At 48.3% G+C, this 16,717-nt stretch overlaps 1 non-coding gene and 1 pseudogene across 1 annotated transcript; one reads left to right on the plus strand and one right to left on the minus strand.

Annotated features, from left to right (window-relative positions):
- LOC115331426 overlaps nt 1-16,308 on the plus strand; it is a 92,675-nt pseudogene extending 76,367 nt beyond the window's left edge.
- Nucleotides 3,124-3,196, minus strand: Trnas-gga. The gene has a single exon. It is a non-coding gene; the product is annotated as a tRNA-Ser (tRNA).
- Nucleotides 16,309-16,717: the final 409 nt, after the last annotated feature.

Genomic DNA, 16,717 nt, shown 5'->3' on the forward strand with positions numbered 1-16,717 from the left:
AATGGAAATTAAATGGCAGTTGCATCGATTGACATTTCGTGCGAACGGTGAATCAGCGTGTGATCTGTCGCGCGTGGAACACTCCACGCTCGGAATGTCACGCGCTGATTGGCCGATTGCTCAACCGCCAATCAATCGATGTAATTTCCATTTTATACCAGTCTGTCAGGAGTACTAAAGGATATCTTACAAATTTTTTGTAATAAATTGGTCTGAATTAAAATCAAACTCCGTCTAGACACGTTTGCTGTAGATATACACGACGAACAGAAGTTCCTTCAGTACACGCATTTTAGATTGGACTCCACTATTTCGCTTTGGCACTTTGTGTAGATATGCGGGCGAATGCGGCGCGACGGCTCTCATGTTTGCGCAATCCTTGTGAGCCCGGGTTTCTGTTATTGCACGCTAGCTTGTATGTCGTCTCTGGGTGGCCTGAGATGTGCGTCATGTGTACTGCTGACGCTACCGATATGTGCTCGTGTGGAACGCGTAATATCCTATACTTCAGTTGAGTTCAAGTCCAACCGTAGCCGACGCTTCGATACGACGCAGCCAATCAAGCAGCGCCAAAAGTGCATCGTCACGACGCTCATCGGCTTTATGCGTTAGCTATATCCGGCTAAAGCAATCGCGAACTCTGAATGCACCGTAATCTCGCAATTTCAACGTGAAACGTTCTTCGGCAAGGCGTTCGACATTTCGTGAAGGCCAGATAAAAGCGTGACCTCGAGGCTAGACACTGATTGCTCCGACGAGTGGGAGAGAAAAAGCGAGGCGCTGTACTCCGATTGGTTAACGGGGAGGTCATCTGCCTAGATGTGTAGGCGAGGACGAGCTCGACCACCTGTGCGCACCGAGGGAGAGGATCTCGTGAGTATGGAAGGATCTGGAAGGTCGCCAGGTTAATCAGCCCGATTAGGGGTAGTATCGCTTCATTCTAGGGACAACTGCAAAGTGTACACGTGGTACGCGTTAAACTATCTGATGCCATATATTTGTTCTCCTTCCCCTGATTGGTCTAGCCGAAAATAGCATGCCCAGAAAGGCAACGAGACGCCGTGACGATGCGCGTTTCGCCCTGCTTGATGAACTATATTTATTTATTTATTTATTTATTTATTTGTACATACTGCTGGCCCGTGGGGCCGTGGCAGGGAGGAAAAAAACACACGCACACACACACACAAAAGAATAAGACTCATACCTCAAACAGAGCTACGAACAATAAAGCGGTTACAAGATTAAATACAAAACGCGCCGAGAGCGTAAAATAGAAAACAAGAGCACTAAATGCGCGTAAAAAGTGAGAATAAATTTAACAATGACAATATACTGACAAATATTATCACCAATAACTAATAACTGAGGGTACGTGCCGTGTACAAAAACACTATATACAAAAATAAAAAAAGCAGTACAATATTTAAAGTATCACGTAATATATGCATATTTAACCCCAAAAAGAGAGAAAAAAAAAGATAAAATAACACCAAGGCAATATGCTCACTCTTTAAACAGAGTAAAAAAGTCTAACGGCGTCTTCGAACACTGAAACATCGTTGTGACTTACGATATGTTCGGGAAGCTTATTCCAATCGTTAATTGTATTTGCAAAAAAGGAATACTTGAAAACATCGATCATCGGTGTTTTCCGGTGGTTGCGTCCGTATTTTAGTTAAACAACATTTTGTGGTACTTGCCGTCATTTAAGAATTTTTGTGACCGGAAAAAAAAAGGCAGTTCGTTTTTTCTTTGTGTGTAACTACCGCGTGTACACTAACGCCTCGATCCCACTTTGAACAATCCGCGAAAATCCGGGTTCCACGTATCGCGCTGGGATTTACTACAGAAGTGCCCGAAGATATAGTGCATTTTTTAAATGAGAGTCTGAATGCATAAAACCTCCGGAGTCAAAAGAAATAAAACTGGTTTAATTTATGGGAAAATTATTGTTGGCTTTAACGAAAATATTCCCTGGAGAAGGGAAACAAGAGAGACAAAGGGCAAACACAAATCTCCAAACACAACTAGGTGCCTTGTGCGCAACCGAAAAAATCCGCCTGGTCCGGGTGTCGAACCCGGGACCTCTCTATTTGCAGCAGACCGTCTAACCAAATAATCTAACCATGTTTTTTTTTTCTTTTTTATTGCATAAATCAGAAAACACATGTCATATAATTATAAAAATTCTCTGCAAATTTTTCGCAGGCTATGTTAAAATGTTTTTATTTCCAATAGCTCTTTGCAAAGGCCTAGCCATTTGGGCTTGAGCTCACGGGTGGAAAAAAACACTTTCTATTTGTTTAACAAGGTCAAAGAAATAAAACTGAACTTTTTTCGTATTGGGGTCGGCGTGACGCACTGCCCTGCATGACCGCCATATGCTGCACAGTCCTAAAAGAAAGAACATATCAAAAGCTACACGACCGTCGCCGCTTACGCTCAAAAAACGTATGCCCGACGGGCTGATACAGAACTTTTTCTTTAACGCACGCTGGAGGACGTCCCCCCCAAAAGTCTGCGTCCCAGCATAATATAAAATTGTGCACGACGGCCTCGGGTCTTTTACACAACATGTACTCCACCGGCCATGGCACACCCACGCCCTTTTCTCTAAGCCAAGCTTTAACCGGGAGAGTTATGCTATGCAATGTGAAAAAGAAAGTTTTGAAAGCGGGTGGTACACACATACGCTTAACACGTTTGAGTACATGGCGACCATCGCTGCAAATAACACTTCTGTACAGCGGGGCAAGAAACAAACTTAAAACCAAGTCACGTTTGAGCGTCTTCTTGGTTACCACAGACAGATCCTCCAAAGAAAAGCGGGAAGACAATAAGTGGAAAGCGTCGACAACCTCTTTGTGAATCCCATACAGAGGTAACCAGGGGTTAGACATGAGTAGAGCAAACGGGTTTGATCAGCTGCTAACAGTCTAAACCCAACAAGGGTAAACGGGTTGCATTTTAAGGTAATGTCTATAATGCAATTAAATGCAAGGGTGCAAGCGAGCTGGACAAGAATGACGATAATAATCCCTGGAGAAGGGGAACAAGAGGAATAAAGACAACCACAAATCTCCAACCACAGCTAGGTGACTGGTGAGCGACTAAAAAATCCGCCTGGTCCGGGTATCGAACCCGGGACCTCTCCATTTCCGGTGGAGCGCTCTACCAACTGAGCTAACCAGGGGTTAGCTCAGTTGCCCAGCTCGCTTGCACATTTGCAATTAATTGGATTATTATCATAACCTTAAAATGCAAGTTTCACACTTGCTGGTGTTAGACTGGTGGCAGCTGATAAAACCCGTTCGCTCTGCTGATGTCTAACCCCTGGCTAGCTCAGTTGGTAGAGCGCTTCACTGGAAATAAAGAGGTCCCGGGTTCGATATCCGGACCAGGCGGATTTTTCGGTCGCGTACCATTCACCTAGTTGTGTTTGGAGATTTGTGTTTGTCCTTTGTCCCTCTTATTCCCCTTCACCAGAATATATTTTCGTCATTCTTGTCCAAATTTTATCCAAAAATATAGACGAGAATGACAGAAATCGTCATTCTTGTTCAAAAATTATCAAACATTAATTTGGGTTATTTGTGCCTTTATTACAACTGAAATAACAGTAAAATAAAAAAAATAAAACACACTTGACAGCCATTCCTTACTTTATTTTGCCCAAATTAAGCGCTACAGGGACACAAACTATTATTTAACTCTACAGGTACGGTATAGGAAAAACAGTTTTAGAGTGTTCGTGAATTACTCGAGTGATCCCATCTTTCCAGAATCTTAGCGAAAGCTTCCACTACCTTCGGGCACCTCTGTAGGAAATTCTAGCAGATTTTAGCGCGGTACACTAAGAACACTATTTATGTGGGCCATCCCAATTAGGATCGAAGCGTTAGTGTACACCGTGTAAAAGTGTCTAGTTGCAGCCGTGATGCTCATCAATGCGAAAGCGTTTTCCAGTACTCTCATTGGCCAATTAGGATGACTAAAGAGCTCGAGTACCGACGGTGCCTTCGGGGAAATCAGGGGAGTTCTGATGATGCACCTGGTGGATGCGGAAACGACTTTAATTGCATTCTTTCGAAACATAGAGAGACTAGAACGAAGGCTGGGGCAGATATTTCTCAATCAAAACAAAGGCATCGTTGGATCTGAATAGCAGAAATACCTCCTCAAGCGACAGGTCGCGGAAATCTTATTCACACTATGTTCGGCTCAAACAGCATGCTTTCTCACCCATCTTTCAAATTTCTTTTCATTCCGTCCGTAGTTCGCATCACATTCAGTGAGACTATGTCTTATGCACTTTATATGGATGGTACAGTGGATCTTACACAGAACAACAAGCCGACAAAGTAGAAAGCTGAACATTTCACCAAAAGTGCATCGATGTGGTCGGTTTCGCTGACAAAATGTTAAGGCATAGCTCCTTTTTGTGAAAAAAAAATGTTGACGAATGAGGGATTCGCAACGACCTAGTTAGCGATGCTTGTAATGCTCGGTGCCAGATACAAAAAATCGCAGAGAGCAGAAGTAGTCTGTCATCCACTTTCCACGTCTATCGAGAGACGGCGCCACGCGTTCGAAACATCGCTAACTCAGTCGTTCGAAAACGATTGCGCCGTGCACCCTAGCAAGCGGGAAAAACAAATCTGGATTTTTTTTCATCTCAGATATTTTAGGTTTTTATTTATTTTAATATAATCTATTTGATCTGAATAAGCTTTATTTGATTTAAAGCACTCATTTTAGTTAAGTCAAATTGATTTGATTTATATCTTGTTTGATTGATTTTACATAATGTAGCCAAAAAAAATGGCCTGAGAGCTTTGCTACCGCTACACTGATTTTCAAAGAAATGCGTGCATTTCGCGCAGGTTTTATACATAACAAAGAATGCTAAGTGCAGCCTCTCAAATCTCTTCCGTGGGGTGAAACTTCTCTAAGCCCCCCTTTTCATTGGCGCAAGGAGATCAGTTTACTTATCTTGTGCATGAAGGACGTGCGCGCGATGTGCATAAAACACCAGAGCCCTTTCGTTGCACGTATTTATTCACTGTGAACGTGAGTTTATTCATGCGGAGGACAAGTCATGTCCTTGGCCCACCCGTGTAACGTGAAGTATGCCACATATGCTGTGGTTTGAATGTTATGCACAGCGGCCCAAGCTTTTAATAATATCAAGCGAGCATCGACCGCCGGGACGGCCAGCGCGGTGCCGCGAAGGGATGCGATGACACCGCTCTTTCCTGTGCGAGCGTCGTCTGCTAGCCTATTCCGTTGACCGCACAAAGCCCCTGTTGATTATCTGCTGACATAGCTAACCGCCTTTAAGCAAAGTTTTAAAGAGCGGTGCTTGCTTGCGTGATACTGATCAGGCGTGGCATAAACCGCGCGTCATCTCGAGTTTTTTTTTCGATTATTTTATGTTTGCGTTTACTTTGTGTTCACCAAAAGAAATGAAAAATACGGTGACGTGACGAACTGAATGCAACGATGCATTGAACTATATACCGCAGCCAATGCTACGAGCCTCAAAACCAATCCAGTGTTTTCACCCTGCCTATACGTGACAATGCGCTTCTACGTCCAGTTGTACCCTTAGTCGGCCACGTGACACACTCTTAGCGATGGTCTGGCCAAGATAACTCGTAGCGTCGGCTGCGGCAGAACACAAAGTGAAACGGAGTATGGACAGGATTTCCGCTTGCTGTTTTGTATTATCAGCTGCGTTGTTGCTGTCGTTATCTAGTTTGTGTAGCCGGGTAGTCACACTTTTCTTTTACCAGCGGGCGCGCGCAAATTTTTATGCCTGCTGTATTGCCCATAGAAACACGGAAACGTATTGCGAGAATATCGATAGGCGGCATGACGCAAAGGGATATCGCAACAACAGTCGGGGTTACACAGGCTGCCGTCAATAGGATTGTGCACGCATTCCAAGAGGGGCGTATCGGCGATGCACTTCGACATTGCAAGTGCCGTGCCCGCCCTTGCAACGGAGCAGGATCTATGTGCGATCAACGGAATAGCCTAGCAGACATCGCTCCCACTAGAAAGGGCTTCGTGCGCACGCGCTAAATCTCTCCCGTATCGCTGCACGCCTCCACGACACGGCACTGGTCGTCCCGGCGGTCGACGGTCGCTTGATATTATTAAATAAAATGGTCCACTGTACGTGGCGACTGAAGATAAAATCTCTAGTGGTGCCGTTGCGCGACGTGACTTCGTTAGTGTCTACGCGCAACGTCAGTCTGTACTAAAACCATATGCGCACTAGCAGCCACTCGTTATGTTGCCTTTAACGTTAACGTTTGAAGTCCCCATCACGATGAGTGGCATTGTATGTGCCATCGATGAAGTGAGTGCCATCGATGGAGTCCCCATCACGATGAGTGCCAACTGATGTAGGACACTACATCAGTTGGGCTGAAACACATGCTTTGGGTCGAAGAACGGAACCGCAGCCCGCGTGCGTCCTCGTGTCTCCAAAGCCGGCGGCATGAGCTTCCGGGAGTGTTCAAAGAGCGCAACCTCACCACTTCCGCCATCTGTCGGCACTTGCAGAAGATGTTTTGTAGTCAGTTTTCACAGCCATCGTGCTTGTGGCGCCATCCCGGGGCGACGTTACGAACTTTGGTTAGTCCAAACTAGTCCATAAGCAGTATATGTACCTGGACAATAGTGCTAATGGTTTAAAAAACAATTTTCTATCACTAAATATATTTTCGAACACGACAAATTTATTGACCCATTCATAACAATTTTTGAAACATGTGAATGAAAGTATTATTGTACATTTCAAGTGCACTTCAATTAAGAGTTTTTGATTTCTGTAAATCCCGAAAAACTCGAAGAAATGCAGCTTGATTAGTTTTTTAGTAAGTACAAAACAGTTCGAACAACATGTTTTGCATTGTGATTTGCTTGTAATACGTTTTTTTTTCGTCTTGTGATTCGCTTGTAATAAAACTTCACTTAACTTAAGAAAAGTAGTGCAAGGTAGAAAGAAAGATCATAATCGTGATTTGCTCACGAGAGCGCCGCTTTTTGTTTGTTTTCAGCCTCCTAAAGTCTGCCTTGATGAATGATCTTTTGAGTTGGATACAAAACAATCACAGATATAAATGTTTGAAATAAAAGATAATCTGTAAGTAAAAAATATTTTCGTGATTATTTTTGAGTGAAAAGTTTTACAGACCAGTAAAATTAGTGTAATTTAAATGACGATAAAAATTAGAATTTTATTCCCGATTTAAACCATCTTGTGTTTTATCCTCCACCATGCAGGACAATCTGTTGGTCTCATATTGCACTGAAAGGGAGCTACACATTAATATTTTATATCAAATGCACCACCTCAACGCACACGCAGTGAAATTTTGTGCTTTCTATATACCTATAGGCACCTATTTTTCTGGATCGTTGTAAACTGTTCCAATCACTGCAACCACCCTTTATATCATACAGGACATAATTGCATCAAAATATTAGTGAGTAAAAGATTCTTAATTAGAGTTTTAAAGCCTTTAATCCGAAGTTTCTCACGCACATATCACCCGGTTACTCGTTTATCTTGAACATAACTTTATGATTGCTGTGCGCGACGCTGCTGCCGTCTGAATTGCGACCCAAGTTTCAGGGATAAGATGGTTAAAGTTGGCCATGACCTACAACAAATGGCGGCACTACCTTACACAAGTCGAAAGGAAGAAGAAGGCCGGCCCGAGCGGACGCAATTTCTATCGGCTCCGTTGGATACGGTTTTTCCACCGGCTTTGGTGGCCTTAGGTCTCCACTGCCGACGGTCACCGACAGCATGGCCTTCCCTTAAGTGATTTAGAGCTCATCGGTACCGGTTTCGCGTTGGTGAGTGCAAGTTCACTGGACTTACGAATATTTTTCGTGGCAGCCACGTTAAGCCTAGCAGAAGCCCGGCGCGCCGCGAGCCGGTTCCATCCCGGTGGCGGCCGTCCTGCTCGGCCTGACGATGATGAGTCCGGCCGCCGCACCGGTGGCTTCACAAGAGCAAGTTTCGGCGAGGCAGGAAGACCAGAGCCGCGGAAATTCGATAAGAGGGTACGATCCGGCGGCGATGGAATATAGCTTCATAGACCCTGCTCGGCTGCAGAGCCGCCCTGAAGAGGGAACAGGGCTATGCGCTGACGGAGCCGACCCGGATGACCCAAGCTGGGTAACGAAATTACGGCTCCGAGACCGGAAGTCCCGGCAGCAGGACCGGACGTCTCCAACACCACCCATGCAAGTAAGGGAGGCTAATGCCGACATTACGAAATTCCCTAAGCTTCCAAGCTTGCGCCATTATCGCTCGAAAGTGGTAGTCAAGCCCAGGCGGACATTTGAACTCCGTAGCATTGAAAGCCAGATTGGCGAAGCGATGTTAGGGCCGGTAGCAACGGAACTACAGCAGGATTACAAGATTCGACTACTTGGCGCTCAGAATATTCTTATTATCTGTACTAATGACGACGAGGACGCGGCGCGACTCGAGAAGATCAGGACACTACACCTACCCGGTTTGGAATTGGAGGTCGAGGCATATCTCACCCGACCGGCGGAGACGTGTAGAGGAATAATCCATGGGATCCGACAAGGGCTGGATAACGCGACAATACAGCGCCTTACGCGTGCAGGCACCACAGAGGTCTTGGAGGCCCGAAGACTCGGGAAATCACAATCGGCGCTAGTTACGTTCCTGGGGAACCGAGTACCATTCACAATTATGTTTGATAGAACAGAAAAACGGTGTTACATATACAGGAAGACGAGGGCAGCCTGTTATAACTGCGGGGAAACTGGGCACCGGGTGGATGTCTGTCCTAAGCCACGGGGATACGCATGCGAGACTTGCGGGAAGGCAGGAGCACAAGAAGGACATGAATGTGTACCATTCTGCGCACTATGTGGGGGCCCCCATCGTACGTACGCTAAAGAATGCAAGCAGAAGTTCTACCGACCCGATATGCCCAAGATGGCGGCAAAAAGCAGGAAAAGTAGGAGCTGGAGCCGGAGAAGACGACAGCGACAGGTGGCGTGGAGCTCTACAATATCGGATGTGTCGATGAAGAGCAGATCGAAGTCACGGAGTCAGACGCGTAAACAAGTGACGCCAAACAAAAGGAGAAGCAGATCGAGGAACTACCTCCAGGAAAGAGGCGCGGCAAATATGAAGAATGGAAGGACGCAAGCGTCAACAGAGGGTAGGGATCTGGCCAACACAATCAAATGGCCTTCCCTACCGAAGTCGCAAGCGGAGCAGAAGCTAGAAAAACAAGTTCAAGCGCTGATGGAGGAGAACACTCGACTTCGCAAGAAAGCGGGGAAAACGGATACTCCTAAACAGCAGGCGATCCCGCCGCCGCAAACCACACTGGGAGACGTGTACTTCAAACTAATCCGGGAAGTCCGCACAGTAGTCGCGCAGCTGAAGGAGACAATTCAGCAGATGCAACAGCAGATGCGGATGTTCCTGACGGGAATGCAGACTCTGGAGAGCAAGTCTAACAAGAGGCTTGAGAGACTGGAGATGAGAAACAGCCAGGAACTTAAGCGAAGACGGCCAAGAGGGAGTACACCAACCCCCTCTGAAACGGGCTTCTCGGACACGGACTCAACATGCGGATTCAACCGAAACTGAGTGTGTGGCAGTGGAACTGCAGGGGAATCGGCCGGAAAAGGGGTGGCCTCAGCCTGTTGGCGGCGCAAGCGGCTGAACCCCCTGCGGTTATCACTCTTCAAGAACTTGGAAAGTGTACGAATGTAAGAATTAAGGGCTACGATACTCACTATGCGGACCAGTATGTGGCAGTGTTAGTCCATAAAAAATATCTGGTGGAGGTACAAGAACCGTTGATAACGGGCATTCCCCATGTGTATGTGACCTTAATCCCCTCGGGAAGAACGAACAACAGACTACATGTGCTGTGTGTGTATAGTAACCCTAGAGCCACTCGATCGGACCTCAAGCAACTGCTCACGAGTTTCGCTTGCAAAGCAGGAAGCGAACCGCTCGTCATAACAGGTGATTTCAACGCAGCACATCCGGCGGGGGGGTACCGCCACCTTACCGCCAAAGGCAGAAGAATCGCGGAGGTGCTTGCCCAGGAGCGACTCTCCCTGCTTACGGACCCGGAGACGCCAACACAGATCGGGACGAGCAGGTGCCGGGACACGTGCCCCGACCTGACGATGGTGAGAGGCATCCGGAATCCAAGATGGGTGAACACCGGGAAAATCTCGGAAGTGACCATTACATTATGTGTACGAGCTGGGAGACATGGGACTTTGGCAGAAAGAAGATCGGTAAAGCAAGGATTGTACAGTGGGACAAGTGGCGCCAGCAAAGAGGGCGAAGCGGTGCGACCATTGAAAATATCGAGGAATGGACAGCGGAATTAGTCCAAAGCCTCGAGCGGTATACAACGGTGGTGGACACAACTGAGAAAAACCCGGAAGTGGACTCACATCTGCTGCACCTGTGGGAGGCGCGAAGGTCATTAACGAAGAGGTGGAAAAGACAGAGAGGCAACAGAAAGCTGCAAAAGAAGATTGCGGAACTGAATGAGGAGGCGGAGGATTATGCATTGCGACTTTCAAGGCAAAACTGGTACTCTCTGTGTGACGGGATGCAAGGCAGCTTAGGTCTCGCACAAACCTGGAAACTTCTTCGGGCCCTGGGGGATCTGGAGGGTACAAGAACGGTGGCACAGAAAAAGATCACTTACCTCATGCATAAGGAGGGGGCTGAAGGCGACGAAATTATGGAGCGTCTGGCTAGGAAATACCTGTGCCGGGACACCCGGTTGACCAACCAGACTATAAGGGAAAACTGAACAAGGTGCTCGATAGGCCAATAACGCTGGGGGAACTCGAGGCTGCACTGGCGGCGAAGAAGAAGAATTCGGCGCCTGGGGTGGACAGGATCACAGCGAGGCAGTTATACAATCTGGACGAAGGATCGTTGCGGGAGCTTGTGCGCCACTTCAACGAGGAATATTGGAGGACGGGTACCACCCCGGAGAGCTGGAATTAAAGCTGAGGTACGATTTATTCCAAAACCACGAAAAGACTTAAAGGGAAACTGAAGCGGTTCTCTATTTGAGAAAAGCATTTCAATGGCCTTCATTCTACCTCCAGGATCAGGAATATCAAGATTATTTTTCAATTTGGTGCACGGAGGCTTCAGAAATTAATTTTTAAAGTACCGCCGAAGCCCCTCCTTCCCGGGGCGTGACGTCACACTAGGAGCATTCGGAATATCTGCTCTCGCGCATCTTCAGCGCCTGTCAAAGCTATGCACGCGCACTCTTGCTATTTTCAGAAAGGTCAGAAAGTGACGTCACGACTGGTGTCAGTGCGGGGAATGGCAAGCTTGCCGTTGCACGCGCTGAACACACGAGCGACACGCGCTTGGAGGCCCGAAGATCCTAGTATGACGTCACGACTGGTCGAATGTTTTTTCGCTTTTTCTCGCTTTTAGTTGCATCTTCGGGGAAAACAAAAGTGATATTCAGATTCACGGGATAAAAATACGCCAGAATTCACCTCTAGCTCGTTTTTTTCAAGAAGTGTTTCAGCTTCCCTTTAAGTCTGGGGAACCTCAGACCAATGTTTTAGCATCATCCCTGGGAAAGGTGTTTGAACGGATAATCAATGCGAGACTAACCAAGCACATTGAGGACAATTCGTTACTGGCTCATACACAGTTTGGAGTCCGCCCGCACATGTCGACGCAAGATGTGTTGTTGTGGCTGTATAAGGACTTACTCGAGAGCCCGGTGCGGGCACAAACAAGGTACATTTTTGCGCTTGATCTCAAAGGGGCATTCGATAATGTTACACATGGTAGTATACTAGAAGGACTTAGTCAAATTAACTGCGGGGAAAGAACGTATAACTACATACGAAGTTTTCTTTCGAAACGTGAAGTGGTTCTCTCACTGGGGGATTATAGATCGGACCCCCTAACACTGGGGTCACGAGGCACGCCGCAAGGGGCGGTGCTCTCCCCCCTACTTTTCAACTTGGCAATGATAAATTTACCAGACAAGCTGAAGAATATCCCAAAGGTGGAGCACGCGATATATGCCGATGATATTACGATCTGGTGCAAGTCCGGGAGCGACGGTCAAGTGGAGGAGAGGCTGCAGGCAGCGGCCGATATTACGGCAGAGTACGCGCGGAGCCGAGGGCTTCAGTGCACGCCGGAGAAATCGGAGTTGCTGGTCTTGAGGAACCCACGGGAAGGACTCATAACTCACATTAATGTCAAGATGGACGGACAAGAGGTTCCCAAGCCGCAGGAGGTGCGAATCCTGGGACAGCTTATCCCACAGGGAAGGAACAACAAGAGTACGCTTGACAAGCTCACAAAGGTGACGGTACAGATCAACGGCATGTTGCGAAGAATTCGCAACCAGCACCACGGACTTAAAGAAAGGGAGGCCATGCAGCTCGTGCACTCGTTTGTAGTGTCGAGGGTGATGTATGAACCCCCACATTTAAACCTCGCCAAGAAGGAGGTAGAGAAGCTCGACGTACTGCTTCGCAAAGCATACAAGAATGCCCTGGGACTGCCGGAATATGCAGCCACTAAAAGGCTACTTCAGTTGGGAGTTCACAACACCTTCGAGTAGCTGGCCAACGCCCAGATTGGAGCGCAAATCAGAAGACTCGGAGGAACGGACAGCGGTCGCTGGCTGCTCGACAAGCTGGAGTTGGCGAACCCGAACGCCGCCTTTTTACAACACCAGATCAAGCTGGATGACCATATTCGAGCCGGTGTTCGAACAAGCAGAATTCCAAGGAACACCCGTCACGGGACGCGGAAAGGCGTATGGCAAGGTCCGAGGCCCTCGCTCGGACCTGGGATAGCCGACCAGGCACCCTCTACGTTGACGCCGCGGGGCCTGTTAGTGGGGTGGCCACGGCAGCCGTGGCTACCTCAGGCGGGAGGAAGATCGTCACGAAAGCCTCCTTCAGAGTGTCTTGTGCTACGGAAGCCGAAGAGGTGGCCATCGCACTGGCTATCACTTGCAACCCAAAAGCAACTATAATATCGGACTCTCAAGGCGCCGTTCGCAACTTCACCGCGGGTTCCGTGGGGGAGGTGGCGGCCGGGCTACTGAGAAGACACCCCCCGCAGGCGGCTCAGATCATCTGGTCTCCAGGCCATATGGGGCATCCAGGAAATGAGGTGGCTCACGCCACAGCCCGAGATTCTCTTCCGAGCCGGGACTCTATTCCTGCCTCAGGCACGGAGGAGCGGTGGTCGTTCTCCAAATGTCTACTGGACATCCGACTCGCACGTAAGAAATTTCCAGCACCGCATAAGTCCTTGAGCAAGAAAGGGGAACACATCCTTCGACGGCTACAGACGGATACATTTCTCACCCCAGACAAGCTACACACCTGGTACCCCGACAGATACGCGTCGGCAGCGTGCCCGTGGTGCGGATGGCAAAAGGCAGACACATACCACATGGTGTGGGCCTGCGAGAAGAATGAAGAAACTTCACAATGTGAAGCAAGCGAAGAGGAGTGGTATACGGCGCTCGCAAGCGAGGACCCGGTTAAGCAACAGCTGCTAATCCGGCGGGCCAAGGCGGCGCAAGCAAGTGGAGTCCTGGAATAGGGTCACACAGCTAACTCCTACTTCTTCTCTATCTCTTTTCACCCCTAACCCCCTTCCCTCTCTCCTGCCTTTGTGCAATAAAGATGCTTTCAACAACAACAACAACAATACACAAGTCGGCAGTAAGGTATCTTTGTATGGCTGGCGCCTCGTTTAAAGTGGATATTATAACATAAAGAATGACAGATGGAGCTAGTGTGCACAAAACATTAAAGCCCCTTTATCCTGGGAAAAATGTCGCCATTCATTGTTGTGGGAATGCTGGAGGCACGGGCTGCGCGCCACATCTGGGAAGAACATGGCGTCTGGAATCTAGCTCATCGGTGCGTTGTGCCACCATGATCTTCCCAAGGGCTGCAAGTTGCACGTGCCTCTTGCATCGACGCACCTTGCGCTGCTGTCAAAACATGAAGGGGATTTACGAAAACGCACTTGTCCTAGTCTAGACTGGTTTAGAACCTGCATTCGGGCTTAAAAATGTAGATGGAACAATAGACGCTAGGAAGGGGGGGATAACAAGAGAGATTGATCTGGCAGGTGACAAAAGTTTACGGAGTTATCTTCATTTTGCTTTATTATTCGTGTGATCTTTAAGCTGGAAAGTTTGTGCACCCGTTTGTGAAGAGGCGCGCATCTGTCATACGCCTGTCATGCCTCACGACGAGCGTGACGCTATCCCGCGGCAACACTACGACACACGCGTCTGCCTCTTTGCTGCGTACTCTTGCCGAGGTTTAGCAATAGAGAGCCGCTAGATTTAAGAGATGCTCCATCCCAAACCATGGGGAACGTTTGCAATTTCATGGCAGCCGCCTGCTGCGGAGATTGGTCGCAAGGGCGAATGAGCTCTGTTTTCACTTGACGAGGAGCGAAGCAGGCGAAAAGGCGGAGGCGTTTCGAGCCGACCAACGCTTTCGGCACCTCCACTCAGCTCGCATTGCAAACGCGCGCCGTCAGCCACGTGACCCCGATCGTGATGTTAGAGAACCACCCTAACGTAAGCTCTCAAGGCTCGGCAAGTTTGCCGCTTGGGGCAGTACAGGAATCCACTAATGGTGACGTATTGTGCTGGCCCGGTCTACTGGGTGGTATTGGTGTGAGAGAATTTCTTCGCCGGACAGGGTGTTTGGCCGACGATGTTCTTTCACCGAGTGCAGTCGTCGATGATGTGTCTTCCCATCGATGATGCCACGTGAGCGTGTGCTGGTCTCGTGGATACGCCTGCGCGACGTCCACCTGCTGACGGGACGACCGGCATACGTCGGACGAGCGGTTATCTACGGCACAAGTGCTGGGCTCCAACGGCTGGGCGCTGAAGGTGAGGGACGCCTAGCTGAGGGACGCGGGCCTCTACGAGTGCTTGCTCAACTCCGATTTCCTGGCGAGGCAGGTGGTTACCCTCAGGGCCGTCGGTCAGTGCACTATGACTTGTTTGTATCTCATCATAAGTGAAAACGGAGCCATTACAAAGGCGAGCTGGTTGAAAAGGCAATATGGTACTAGTTTGAAATTTGCTTTCTTTTTTTTTTCCGCCGGGCTTAACTACGTAACTATAAATCACGCCGCTAGTCGTAATGAATCTAGATAAAAGTCAAATATCCAGTGGCTAAACCCCTAACATTTATTTGTATCCCTCCGAACAATCAATTGAGTTAAATCACCTTGACATAACGGTCTTCCGAATGAATGTTTTCGCAATATGGTACTGTACCTGTTTTCAATGCCCTTGTTGGCGCTGACTTCTTGCAGCAGTTCTATCGACATCTGCCAGATGGAAACTATTTCGCTGGAAGTAGTTTGTGTGTCTATATAAGAGAGTGGCTTCAACTGTTGCTTCTTGGTCAAGCGGTTTTGGGCCGTGTTTGCAGTACAAAATACGAAGAGCTGGCGAAAGTGACAGCTGTCTCGAAGCTTTCCCCGACCACTCCAAAGTTATCCTCCTCGCCACATGTCAACGCGCTCATGCGCACGAGAAACCAGTTTGGGCAGCAGATTTGCGCCAGTAAATCGCAAGCGATTATTATGGTTTTATTTTGTCCGGTTCTAAATCAAGGCCCTATATACGTAGTTTATATTTCCGACTTCTTCCTGAAAGTGATTCCTCAGACACTGCAAATTCCCAAGGAATGCTGCATAATGTTCACTGACTCCAAACCGGCTGTCCATTTGGATTTGTCACCCCCTCCTCCTTCCCCCCAGTGCCCAAGGTTCGCATCACGGGAGGAGCGGACATACACGTGGAAGCCGGAACCGCACTGAACCTGATGTGCAGCATCAGCAGAAGCCCCGAGGCCCCGGTGTTCGTCTCCTGGTCAAAAGGAGCGCCTGGTGAACCTCGAGCGTGGCGGCCACGTCGTGGTCGCCAAGGCCACAACGGCTCAGCCGTGTCCCGGCTCCTGCTGCCGGCCGTCCAGGCCGCGGACTCCGGCAACTACACGTGCGACCCGGCCAACGTCAACGCCACCTGGGTGCTGGTGCACGTCCTCGAAAGCCATTGCCGACTGGCGGTCGTCCAGAACGACACCAGGGGCATGGCCCTCGCCTCGCACCCGGGTCTTGCGAGGAGCTCCTGGAGAGCACTCCTGGCGTGTGCACCGGTGTCTTTGGCGTCGTTGTTTTGGACGATGGCGGCACCCCATAGGTGACGGCCCTGAAGTTGGTGCTACTCTTTGGCACCTTATTTCGTGTGAGTAGCATACTTTGGCGTTTTGGAGATTGGCTGTCGTTTATTGGATTATTATTATGTGCTTCAACACATTTCGAATTTAGTCGCTCTTGCGTGTTGAAGTTGAAAATGGTTCTTTTTAATTCTCGGAGTTGTATTCGACGATTTGCGAAAACTCTCGCTTCTTCATAAGTGGGAACGCCAAGTTTCTAGGTCCAAGCAAAACGTCGTCCGTCGTTTCTTTTTTAAGGTTGATTTATGGTTTCTTGTTTTTGAAATAAATCTTTCACGGTTGGAAGTGACGCGTCATGCACATGCTCTCTTCACTTGAGATATCTAAAATTAATTAGGTTTTTAAGAGTAAAAAATAATAAAATAGAGCGTATTAG

This window comes from Ixodes scapularis, unplaced genomic scaffold (assembly GCF_016920785.2).
Source record: "Ixodes scapularis isolate PalLabHiFi unplaced genomic scaffold, ASM1692078v2 PGA_scaffold11__112_contigs__length_91849675, whole genome shotgun sequence".
NCBI lineage: Eukaryota > Metazoa > Arthropoda > Arachnida > Ixodida > Ixodidae > Ixodes > Ixodes scapularis.